Here is a 12878-nt window from a genome sequence, read left to right on the forward strand (position 1 = left end):
CAGATGAGAGACAGAGGGTTGGGGCAGGTAGGGGTGAGGGGAAAGGGAGGAGGTGGGAGGTGGTAACGATTTAAATGCGAATTCAATGAAACAAATTGATTTCAACTACGTCGTATTATAATGCGAACGATTTTCCCGTACCCCGGAGCTGCAGCGGCAGCACGCGTGGTGCATTCCACGTATATATACGTATATCCATTTTAGTATAATTAAACGGATCACCTAAATGACGAAGTAAAATCCCATTTATAACGGTCTACTGCTCGTCAGGTAAACCGGGGTGTACGCTATATCGCGCGTATTCACGTTCGCCCGAAAGCAGCTGGACGAATTTCCGAATCGATGGAAAATATTTGAGCTACCGCGGAACCGAGGCGTACGAAGCAACCGGAGAAACGCGATGACGTGCTAAAATAGCTTCACCATCGCCGCCTCCGCGCCAACGATATACCTATAGATATATATAAACTAACAGCGAAATGGACTAAACTCAGTAAACCGTTAATAGGTTACATCTAACGCCAGTTATATTCAACCGGTTGCTAAATGCACGGTCAAGTGCCGTAATTTGCGACCCGCAATCTCCACGTACGGTACGAAGCCCCTACTTTATACCGCTGGAAAATGGAGTAGCGAATTTTTTCAACCTTCCTATCATGCGACGTGTGAATTTTTTTATTTTCTTCTACACACTCGCGGGGGAAAAAATATATCAATTGACATCGAATGGAAAAAAAATAACAGGATTCGTACTCATTAATTATAAAAGTGGGAGCTCAACGAGTAGGAGCAACCGATCGGATTCGAAATTTCGTCGACCTGTTGAAAAAGCAATTTTCGTTCAACGGGGTGGTCGAGAGACGAAGATAAAAAAATAAGAAAACGACGGGAAGAGAAAATATCTGTGCAAGGCGATCGCAGGTGGTGTTATATACGGTAGCGTCGTCTCTATGTATATATAGATATTTATTATGTATTACATATCAGGGTTGTTACTCAGATTCGAAAATGTCTGAGGGCGACGTGGAAGTGGTAGCAGTTGTGTTGGGCCAACAAGGGAGGGCCGAGGGCTGTCGGTTCCCTCGTTACGGTAAATGGTAGATCCTCTGCCCGGGTAAACAGTTACACAAAGACGAGGGCAGGCGACTCGAGACGCCTCAAGTGCCCTCCGTATCGTCCAAAGCTCGCTCGCTCGCTCGCCCGCGACCCTCGCGGCCTCCGCGGCCTCCGCACATCTCCCCGTAGCGTGGAACCGAGGCCCCCCCCCCCCCCCCCGCCAGGATTCCCTTTCTTCCCTCATTCCTTCTTTTATTTCTTTATTCCTTTCCGTAGACTTCGCGCTCAAGGATCTTCCAGTCATCGGGTATCGATCAAACTGTTTCTCCCACCTATAGGTGTATACCTACCTTCCCACCGCGATTGACTCTCTTCCGCTACACCGTACGTACGGGGTATAAGGTATATACAGTCACCTTTATTCCCCTGAACTTAGCGACGCGATTGCTCTGTCATTTTACCAGCTGCTGTACTGACCCGTTTGCTTTCAATCGGAAACAAATTATCGGAACATCGTCCACCGTACCAATTTCAAATTGTTCATCAATCTGGATGCATATACGAACGAATTTATCCTGTTGATTCACTTGTGTTCGGTATCCGTAAAAATCGGATTCTCGTCCTCCGATTTGGAAGTTTCCAAAATTCTAACAGCTGTTGCCCAAATACAAGTTATTCTACAGGATCACAATTCAGGAGAGTTTCGCTTCAGAAATTCCTTATGTATCTGAAACGTTCGATTTTCCCTTCTTTGCTCCGTCTGATTTTTTTTTTTCACGTACCGTCAATATTTGACTCGATTTTACAAATATCTCCTAATCCACGTCCTATTTTTATTTAATTTTTTAGATCCACCCCGTAGATAATTCCCTCACAGAATCTTCGTTCGAATTTTTTTTTTCTCCTTTTTTCTTGGCTACTATTTTTTTTTTTCTTTCTTTTTCTTTTGTTCGGTTCACTTTGGTATTTGGATTTTTTTTCTCTTTTTTCACAAAGTCTACATATTAAGGTATATGATCGGTACATAAAATGTTCTATTGAAAATATGTAGTACATACGGCACGAGGTATTCCTTGGAGACGTGTCTACATACGCGACGCTGTTACACATTTACACACGATACACGGAGGTGTACATATCCCTAGAATTTATACGGACAGGGGTTGGAGCGAAGAGTGGAACAACGTGTACGGCGGGATCGATCGCCGGTTGGTAACACAAACTCACCTACCGTGGAAACTATGTCTGATAATCGGTGGTGCATATTTCATTAGCGTAGTGTTCTAATTGGGCTCCGCTCTCTATAACTGAAGCAGCTACAAAATCGTCCGGGTAAAACCAAGTACGGGGTATTTGGATATTTTACGCATATATAGCTTGCGGTTTTCCGTGCATGTTGATCCTATTCGAAAAAGTTGATGAGCGATCGAAACTCGAAATGCGAGACGAGGAATCCGAATCTGAAAGCCAAGTTGATCGAGTCGTCGCCAATTTTTTGATTCAAAAAGTGAGAAATCAAGGATTTCTGGCCAGGAAAAAATATCATTGTTCGGATGCTATCTTAATGTATTTTGATCTCAGAAATCCGAATCTGGAAGAAAAAATGACCTATCTCCAAAATTGACCGAGTTATCGCCAATTTTCAGCTTTTTGGGGTCGAAAATAAAAAATTGATTTTTTAGTCTATTTTAATGTAATTTGAGCTCAGGAATCCGAATCTGAAAGAGAAATTGATCCATCTTCAAAAATGACCAAGTTATCCCCATTTTTTCGCATTTTTTGGTACAAATTTGAGGATATCTCGAAGGGGAAAAATCGTAGCTCATTTTACTCGACGGATTCGTGTTCCTGAGGTCAAAATACATAAGAAAAGTGCCATACGATCAATTTTAAAAAATAAAAATTTTTGGTCAAAATTTGAGATTTTTCCAAGGGGTACCCCTTACGATTTTTTCAAATTTTGACCAAAAATTTTTATTTTTTAAAATTGATCGTATGGCACTTTTCTTATGTATTTTGACCCCAGGAACACGAATCCGTTGTCCAAATTGAGCTACGATTTTTTCCCTTCGAGATATTCTCAAATTTGTACCAAAAAATGCGAAAAAATGAGGATAACTTGGTCATTTTTGAAGATGGATCAATTTCTCTTTCGGATTCGGATTCCTGAGCTCAAATTACATTAAAATAGACAAAAAAATCAATTTTTTATTTTGGACCCCAAAAAGTTGAAAATTGGCGATAACTCGGTCAATTTTAGAGATAGATGAATTTTTCTTTCAGATTCGGATTCCTGAGGTCAAAATACGTCAGAAAAGTGTAATACAATCAATTTTAGAAAATAAAAATGTTTTCCAAAATTTGAAAATTTTCCAAGGGGTATCCCTTAGAGTTTTTTCGATTTTGGGGTAAAAAATTAACATTTTTTTTAGGGTTTCCTATGCTATTCTTATGTATTTCGATCTCAGGAATCCGAATTTGAAAGCTCAATTGATCTATATATAAAATTAATCGAGTAATCGCCAATTTTTCGGTTTCTGAAGCTAGAATTTTTAAATAACCGTACCCAATTATGACAGTGATAGCGACGATGGTGATAATTTAACGTTGGCGTCGATTCTGGATCTACATACGTTCTACGATTTGTATGATAATCGTGAAAATTGCGTTTTCCGGTCGTAATATGTGTACAGGGAAGACGGAGAAGCGTTTCCGTAGATCCAGACCGAGAACTACTTTGGCTACTTTCCCAGCGAATATGATTTCGGAATAAACTTTCTTTTATAACATAGGAAAGTTATCACGGTCGGTATATATGCATTTATTATATACGCTCTCATATACGTTTTTACGTATAGATATATCACGTGGATGGAAAACTAGCGGCGACGGTATAGAGGCGCGGAAGTAGCTGCAAAAAGAATATACATGATATTACGCCATGTGCGGTACATACGTACACCTATCTACCCTATTTCGAAATAGTTATATTACGTACAGATATATATATATGTATATATTTAGGTCAAATCTGGGATCCAACTACTGTATCCTGCGAGTACATAATAAATTTAGCAAGTTCAATATTTGTTAAGCTCCCGCCGTTCTCGTTTGCGTTACAATATCGCTTTGTTTATCAAGTATAGCATTATTTGCCATGCCAATATGCGAGTGGTTTTAACGGCAGACAAATCCAATTCCTACATTCTCGCAAAACCCACGCCGCGCATACCCTCCACCCCCGCCCTCGAACGAACGTCAAAAACCTTCAAGTCGAAACGAAACAGAATCGCGCGGGGCAAAATTTATACCAATCCCACGTGGAAACTATCGTTTAAATTTACGTTCTGAATTCGTTTCGGAGAAGTTTAGTTGCAAAATTAATTTCCCGAAACGTGTTCGCGTCAAACTTATATTCGGAGCAAAAGCGAAACGGGCGATCGAACAACACTTGCATTATTCGAACGATTCGTTTTTCAAAACTAACTTTTTCTCCTCCTCTGATTTTCTTCGAGAAAAAAATGAGGCGGATCGCACGGTCGGTCAATCAGATTATATCCGGGCACACGATAGCGGGGTCCTGCGGGATAAACGCGCGGTTAAATGTCGATCATCCAGCAGTTATACCCATTATGTAATCTATATGTGTGCGCAGGTATGTATATATATATATAGTACACAGAAATGCAGGGGGTGGCTAGAAACCCTCCGGTTTTCCTCGAGCGCCGTTGGATGGCCCATTGTGGGTTGATATCTTTGTTCGAAGCCGTGAGCACGGTATATAACCAGCTGGTTGGATAGGAAAGACGTGAGCTGAGAGCGTCTTCCGGGTAATACCGTATTATTAAACCATTGTCTTTCGTTAGCCAATTCGAAGTAATGAGACACAGTCACTTGCGAAGAACAATCGCGAGTCGCTCCTTCCTATATCGAGGCAATGGATATAAGGTATAACGCCTAAATATATAACGCTCGCCTTCATCCCCCTATCTGCCTCGGAATCCCAACCCCCTCTCGTATTTATATACGTACGCCGGCTTCATCCAGTTCTCATAACCCTAGCTGCGGCTGGGTGGGTTGAGCCGTTACGCGGATACGCGGCTGTAGCTCTCAGCTGCCTCGTACACCACCCCTGCAGTTGCTCACGCCGCCCGGTTCGACGCTCTTTGGACGTAAACTGGCGCACGTCAACGCGCAAAGTTGTACGAGCCACGGGGTTGCATGGTAGCGGATGGTTAGCTTGGACACGCTTCGTTGACGGTGCATAATATTATATATATAATATCGTCTCTCGGCTCATCGAAAACGCACGCGGGGAGAAGCGTCCGTGTAGGGTACACGTAGACTGCAGACCCCCCCATGCCTGGGTAGCGGAATATACGGGGTGGTGGTTTTTATTGGGAATTCGACGAACCGAGATTTTCGGAATTTCTCTCGGGGTTTCGAAAACGGGGAGAATTTGTTCGTCGCATCGCGTCACTTGCCATTATTACTCGAACAAACGTGCGGGCGATATTGAGATGGAATTGCTTTGCGCTTCCTGCAGGCAAGATTATATTCCGCTCATCTCGTCGCCAGCGTCGTCGTTATCAACGTCTGGATACGTTTAACTTTCGAAAGTGAACAACACTTGGCTGTTTTCTCGTTCGTTGAGCGCTACGGAATTGCTACGGAGAATCTTGAAACATCGACGAAACTAGGGCGATTACATTATATAAACTGTCAATAACCAATTAGCTGGTGTACGAAATGTATATCCTTGGGCAGATCCGTTACTTTTCAACGAAATCGTCCCCCACTCGGGAGAACGATTCGACTGGCGATTTTTTTTTCTTCAAAAGTAAGTTGAGGAAAATGTAATGTTTTGCTTTCTAACATGCGTAATTTTTTTTTTTTATTTCTTTTCTTTCCCAGATTGTACAAATACCCGAAATCAACTGCTCCTGCTAATTGTGGGTGGGGGTTCGATGCCCAGCTCAACGGCTAACGAAAGCTACAATTTCAGACCATCCCCTTGAAAACACCGGATCTAGGTATCCGTCTTGAATATCCATCGGGCAGATGAAACCTTTGAATGACGTAAACCATAGAATTTCCATGGTATCGCGGGAAGTTTATTTCCCTTTTAATTTTCGTCTGCTGTCTCTCACTCTTATTCCCAACCCTCCAACTTTCTTATTTTCCATAATCTCGTTTTATCGAAGTAAAACGTTTCCTCAATCGCGTTTGATTCGCTAATTTATTCATTCATTCGCATACCCATATATGCGCTCTGAAACGAGTGATTCGTATAAAGAGGTGAGAAACGTCTGGCGTATTTCAATTTTAATATAACGTATGTACGTACGAAGGTATACGGTGTACGGTACGGTATACACTCTCATACATAATATATATATATATAGATGGTTAATTTTTCAGCATTGTTTTAGCCCCGGAAATTCACCCTCCTGCATGTCGTGTAAAATAAATTAATATACTACACGCGATGCCATATGCCATTTTTCTTTTATTTGTTTCATTTTTTTTTTTTTTTTTTCAAGTAAAAAGTACTCGCATAAAAAAAAAAACCTCCAACAAAAATAAATTAATGAAAGAAAGAAGAAAAATTGCAAAACGTATTATACCGTACGCTGTAATTTTGTGCACTATACACAGGTCCGTATAAAAGTTTCCATTTATATAGGAAAACATTTAACCACCCTGCAGGATAATTCTTTTCACTCTGGTAAACTTTTTCACCGGTTAGATTGCGTTGCGCAGTGATTGAAAAACAAAGTGAAAGTACCACAATAGATTACACTAGATGATTTACAAAATGTTTTTTTCTTTTTTTTTTCATCCGACTCGTTCTATTTTCGTACTTTCGAAACACCGGAAAAAAAAAAAAAAAAAAAAACATAGAAAAGGAAAGGAAAAAAGAAACACGAAATCGTAATTAGCGTAGGGTGCGGAAATTCGCAGGGGCGCTTACCAAGTGGTTCATAATAATGGTATAAAATAACCCATTGAACTTCGGGGTCACGGTGTGGAGATGTAAGGGTGGTTATTTCTCGCGACGCGCGACGTGATGTAGAGGTGAAAATAAAGGTGGAGGTTGCATCAATTTTCACCCGGCAGCACCCGATCCGCACTGAACGTGAAATTCAATTGTACCTTACTCATCGTAATTCTTTAGTTTGCTTTTCTGCCTTTTATTCTTATTCCACTCTTTCTCGTTCTCATTCTTATTCTTATTCTCATTCTTTTATTTTTCTTCTCGATAGTCGCGTCGTATACGTGCAGCCTACCTTTGGAAAATGGCGTGTCGGTTTCGTACGTAAGTTCTTCTTGTCGTTGGTTTTTCGTTGCGCCGCATACAACTGTGCCACGCAGTGCCTGTCTCTGTCTCAAATTCACCATTTACGTCCGGTAATCGAAAAATCGCAACCGATCCACGGAGATATAAAAATACTCGAATGTCGATGAATTTTATATTTCTATTTACCTAAAATCACCTTTTTTTCCATGTCTACCCAAACTATCCACCCCCCTCCCATCGCTCTATCGTACCAGTTCGTAGCGAACGTGAAAAATTTCTACAAGTACGTTTCCAAAATATTTGAACGAAAAATTTGTCGTCGCTTGGAAAAATCCGATGTCCTCAAATATCGAAAATAACTAGCCGCCCGTGTTCCCGCGACATCTCCTAGAAATGGAGATTCGATCGGATGGGGTTGTTGCGGTAAAATGACGTTGAAAAAATAAAAGGGCCAAATGAGGAGGAAAGCTCGTTGAAATGAGGAAATACGTCGAATAGCGTGGAGGTTATTTTATACACAAATACCATGTAAACCTGACGTGCGGTATAGAAAATGGGTGAGCTTTAAAAAGCTTCTCTCGGTTGGAGTGTCTCGAAGACGCCTGGCCAGATTACTGCTCAATTATCCGCGAAGCTTTTGTTCTCGGCAGAAAGGAAGAAACGAGAAACCAACCCGCCCGGGGACTTTCTCGTAGTCTGATAGTAGTGGGACGTTCGCCGGTAGCGCGGAATTTTCCTCCCTAAGCTTTAACGTTTTTTTTAACCAAAGTTCATTTAAGTGCTCTCTCTACCGTTGCGCAGCGATCACTGTACTAAGCGAGGAAAACTAAAGGAGATGAAAACAGGAAGATGTAGTACAGAGCGATCCCACGAACGGAGGGAGGGAGGGAGGGAGGGAGGGAGGTGCTCCTGGAAGATCTGCAGAAATTTGTTCAAATAAATATACGCAAACGCTCTTTCTTACAGTGGCTCTACACCAAACTCCATCCCGCTAACAACCGCTCTTTTCTGCCGGTAGTCAGAGACAGGATGAATAAAGTTTCTAGGAAAATACAATACCTCGGTGTACCGACCCCTCCCATTTCACTGTTTCTATCCGGCCTCAGCCTACCCCACCAGACAACAGAAACTTCGGTAATTCAAAACTATTACGCTCGTACAATCATTGACGTAGACTCGTGCGCCGAGTGCATGAAAAACCCCGTAATGGAATATCAAAAATTAAACGTAAGTTTTTAATCTTTCCGTGACATAACGTATAATGAAATTGAAACAGCGTTTCTCCACTCCTTCGTCTCGCGGCGAAACTTCGCTGAAAATAGAATTGCAATTGTTCCGAGACGATTGCTCGCCAAATTTGTCCGAGAAACTTACCCCTCGCTACGTCCTCTGAATTTTCCATAAAACTGCGGAAGACGATATCTCCTGTATTTCATCAACTAGAAAACCGAGTGTTTCGCTGCAGTATTTCGTCAAATATCGTCGAGAGACTGTCGTCGCGTACATGGGGCTTTAGACACTCCGTAGATTACTGTATACCTGTACGGTACACAAACGAAGGATTGTACAGGTGACACTATTTCTAACGGATAAAAACCTGATCCTGAAACCAGACTGTTGTAAGTGCGCTCGGAGTTGGGAGGCGAACTCAACGCGCGCTCGTGCCACGGGGCCGATCCGCCGAGTTCAGTTCAGAGGATTATAGCTTTACCACCTGACGGCTCCCATACCGGTTCGAGGGAAAGATTCCCTTCCTTCCCCCTTCGCTTTCCCTTCCCTCTTTTCCCTTCTCCCTTCTCCCTTCGCCGCGTATCATCCCTCCCCGTCGTAGGTCCTCTTCGCAGTCAGAGCTCCGCGCATTTATCCTTCCCTCTGAAACATCCAGCTCCGTTTTATTTAAAAATAATGTCCACCTTCGCCTCGTGCAGTCGCATGAAAACGATTTTGTTTTCTCTTCTTTCACGTTCATACGTTTATTTAGCCATTCATTTATTTATTTTTTAAACAAGAACTTTGCTCGCTCCATTCACCTCGCCTTATCCGACGTTCGAAATTTTCTACTCGCTTCTTCGGGTCGCTTGAGAGATCGGTAATTTTGGATCTTGTTACCGACGAATAGGAACGGGCTACTCGTCCGAGTAAAAATGTCTTCCCTTGCCAAACCCTCGGCGAGAGTGGTTTTTCCTTTCTTATTTCATTTCGCAAAAATCTCGAAATCCGAAAGATCTCGAGCGGTAATACTTTTTCCAACCGGTCTAATGGGTCGACGGTAGGTACAACGTGTACACTTGTCCAGGTGTATAGACACACTCTCACATTAACGCATCGTTCGTATTTCGAGCGTACCAGTTTCGCCACTTTAGCGGTGAGTTTTCATCCGTACACCTTCGGCGGCTCTCGCGTCCGAAATTGAAAGGCGCGTGATGATGGAAATATTGGTAACCCACCACCTATGCCAACTCCACTCACGAACCACTCGCGATTCTACGCTTATACCCACCACTGTGTACTTATTACTATATATAGTAGAATACCGTGTAACGTGTGTACCACACTCTCACGTCGTTACTGTGACTTTTCAAATAAAGTTCACGCGCTACTTCAAATTCGTTTCACGCCATTCGCTTCGATAAGGAGAAAAGAAGGAAAAAAAAATAGATGTGCATGCACACGGCTGCGTGGTATACGTACGCACGCACGAACACGTGTACGATTTTACTTTCCCCACACGAACACTCGTATTCGTAATATACCGTACCAGGCTAGATTCCGATACCGCGTCTGCAATTTTTCCTTAGGAAAAGCTCCTCCTACCGCCGCACTACCGTTCGCGTACGAACAAACACGTAGCTATGTAGGTTTCACTCGTCGCACGAAGCTTTTATAGTTTTTCATAGGAGGAAAATGCGAGCGATGATTTTTGGAACAGAGTGCATCACGCGATCTACTGATTTTCCATCGAAAACTTTCACCTGTAGCTGTACTAATTCTTTTTGGGGTGAAAATCAAATTTTTCCCCGAGCTCGCGAATCGCCGCACGACCCAGGATTCGAAGAGCTGCGGAAGATGAAAAACTGTGGATAAAAAAAAAAAATAGAGAAGGAAAAACGAATTGAAAAAAAAAAAAAATGACGTTATAATACGAATTGAACGTTGAATAATAAATAAGCTTTTATAGCAAGTCGGTTGTTGGAAACTCTTGGGATATGTATTTACGTAGGGAACGGGCGCGAGCGTATACATACATCATATTGCAGCCTCCGTATATCACGGGTATAATTTACGACGTAAATTTATGTAAAAAAAAATAAAAAAAAATAAAAAAAAACAAAAAAGTTTCACTACACCTCGCTCTATGCAAGATATACGGTAACCGCGAGTAGTATCCGCTGACTATTTAAGCAGCTAAGCATTTGCAAAAATGCAACCAGAGTCTGGCAAAGTGCTCGAACAAATATCAATAATAGCGAATGTACGTACGTTTCACGGTGTGTACGGACGTTGAAATTTATTTACATTTGAGGGGAAAACTCGAGAGACCCGTCGTTCGTGTTTTGCCGAGGAAAATTGTTGAACTGCGATATTCTTATATTATCGGCACGAATGGCTTTTATCTAGAAAATATTTCCTCTCATAGATCGAGGCGTTAAATATAATACCGTAGCTTCGTAAAAGGTAGATTCGGTACGTAACCATCTATACAATACTCGTCGGGCAAGACGTAAGGAAGGGGATGTAACGTAGATATAGAAGGCATTCAGCTTCGCGTTCAGCAAATTGCACGCCAACTCGCAAGACGAATTGTTCGACGTGGAATGCGTTGCAATGAATCCTCTCGGTTGACGGGACGGGTACGTTGCGGGTGCGCCGTAAGAGGGAGGACGGGGTTCGAAGGCGGTCCGGGATTTTCGTGGTAAGAATGAGAGAAAATGGAGAAAGTCGCCGAAGAACACCTGCTCAATGACAATTGTCGCATCTAAGGTTACCTAGGTACCGCACCTGTCGATACGCTCGGATAGACTCCGTGTATCGGAACGGAAAAGCCGGGAAAACGCGCTACCTCGAGAAAATTTTACCTCGCAATTTTCAAAACTCAAACAAACCGTATTCACGCTCAACTCCCTCTCGGTATTCGTCGCTTGGAGAATTAGTGGGATTCAGTTGAATGAGGTCCTTTTAAAACCCGATTCGCCATTTTCGAAGCAACAGTTTTCACGTTGACCGGTATCTCATTGAAAGGCCATATCATCCGGTTGTGTAAGATCATTTTTCCGCCCCACCTTCGCTACTCTCGAGTGTCGAGAAACAATGAAATTTTCGTCCTTAAAGGTACGAAACCTTCCTCATGTTGGGTATAGAGATAGATGCAAATTGGAGTTTGGGACGGTTCAATTGCAAGCCGGAGATCCTAAGTGAGTTGAACTTTCGAACGTATTCATGGTACGACACGAAACACCTGTCTTCTTCGATCATTGTTGCGACTCTACTCTCGGTCTGTACGTACATGCATCCACATTCTACACGAGTTGAAGATTCCACTCGTCTCGCGGGATCTATATTCCTCTGTATCGTGTACGCCGTTATTCCAATGAGACGGGCGGATGCGCATTTCGCAAACTGCACAACTTTACCTCTAATGCACCTCACATTTACCACCCCCCGCATCGCCCTCCGTACCACACGTCGTCAGTTATTTGGTCAGTTTTGCGTTACGCTTAAAAATTCTCTCGAGTTACCGCGTGTATCGGAAATTCTTCGCCGACCTCGAGTCTACCTTACCTTCGTTCGATCGATGTCCTGGAAAAAAAAAAAACAAACAAATGTCACACATCTTTACCTGTAATTTTCCGTTACAAGGTGAAAAAGAAAATATCACGGACACATTCTTCTTTTCACATGCACGCGATAAGGCGAAGGGCCGGGATGTTATTTTTCTTATTTTCCCCATTCACGGCGGATATCGTGTAGCTCATTACCGCGCATCGGATGACTAGGTACAATTACGAGGGTTTATAATCCAGAGTCGCGCTCGTAATATACGCTCGTCAAAATCTAGTTTGCCTCGCTCGGCGACATGCTATTCCCTCAGACCGCAGAGGTATAAACCTCCACAATACAGATCGAAGAAGGAGAGGTACCCCGCTATTAGCGATATGGAATAGCTTAGCTCTTGAATTTGCGGGATGGCGTACCCTCTGTATACGGTATCCGTGTACCCGTGTATCTATACGGTATACCGCCAAACCCAAATGTGTTTCCAATAAGTCCCGGGCATCGAGAAACTCTCGCGACTTGTCGCCCGAGAGAACGTCGCCAAGGACAACGACGAAATCGGCGGCGCGGGGACCTGGAGAGGAACAGAAGAGAACGAGGGACGACTCCTCCAGGGGGTTAGGGGGAGGCAGGGATACCGAGTTACTCCAGTTAGTTCAGTCAACCGAATATTCGTATTCCTCTTGAAATAATAGAATGTTGCGTAGGAACAAACTCGCCAACGGTGTACATATATATATCCATCGAT

The 12878-nt window shown here is 42.8% G+C and overlaps 1 protein-coding gene across 2 annotated transcripts in view; it reads left to right on the forward strand.

The window, feature by feature from the left end:
- Nucleotides 1-12878, forward strand: part of LOC105693179 (discoidin domain-containing receptor 2-like) — a 38502-nt gene that overhangs the window by 9138 nt on the left and 16486 nt on the right. The window lies entirely within an intron of this gene.

This window comes from Athalia rosae, chromosome 3 (genome assembly GCF_917208135.1).
Source record: "Athalia rosae chromosome 3, iyAthRosa1.1, whole genome shotgun sequence".
In the NCBI taxonomy this organism is placed as follows: domain Eukaryota; kingdom Metazoa; phylum Arthropoda; class Insecta; order Hymenoptera; family Athaliidae; genus Athalia; species Athalia rosae.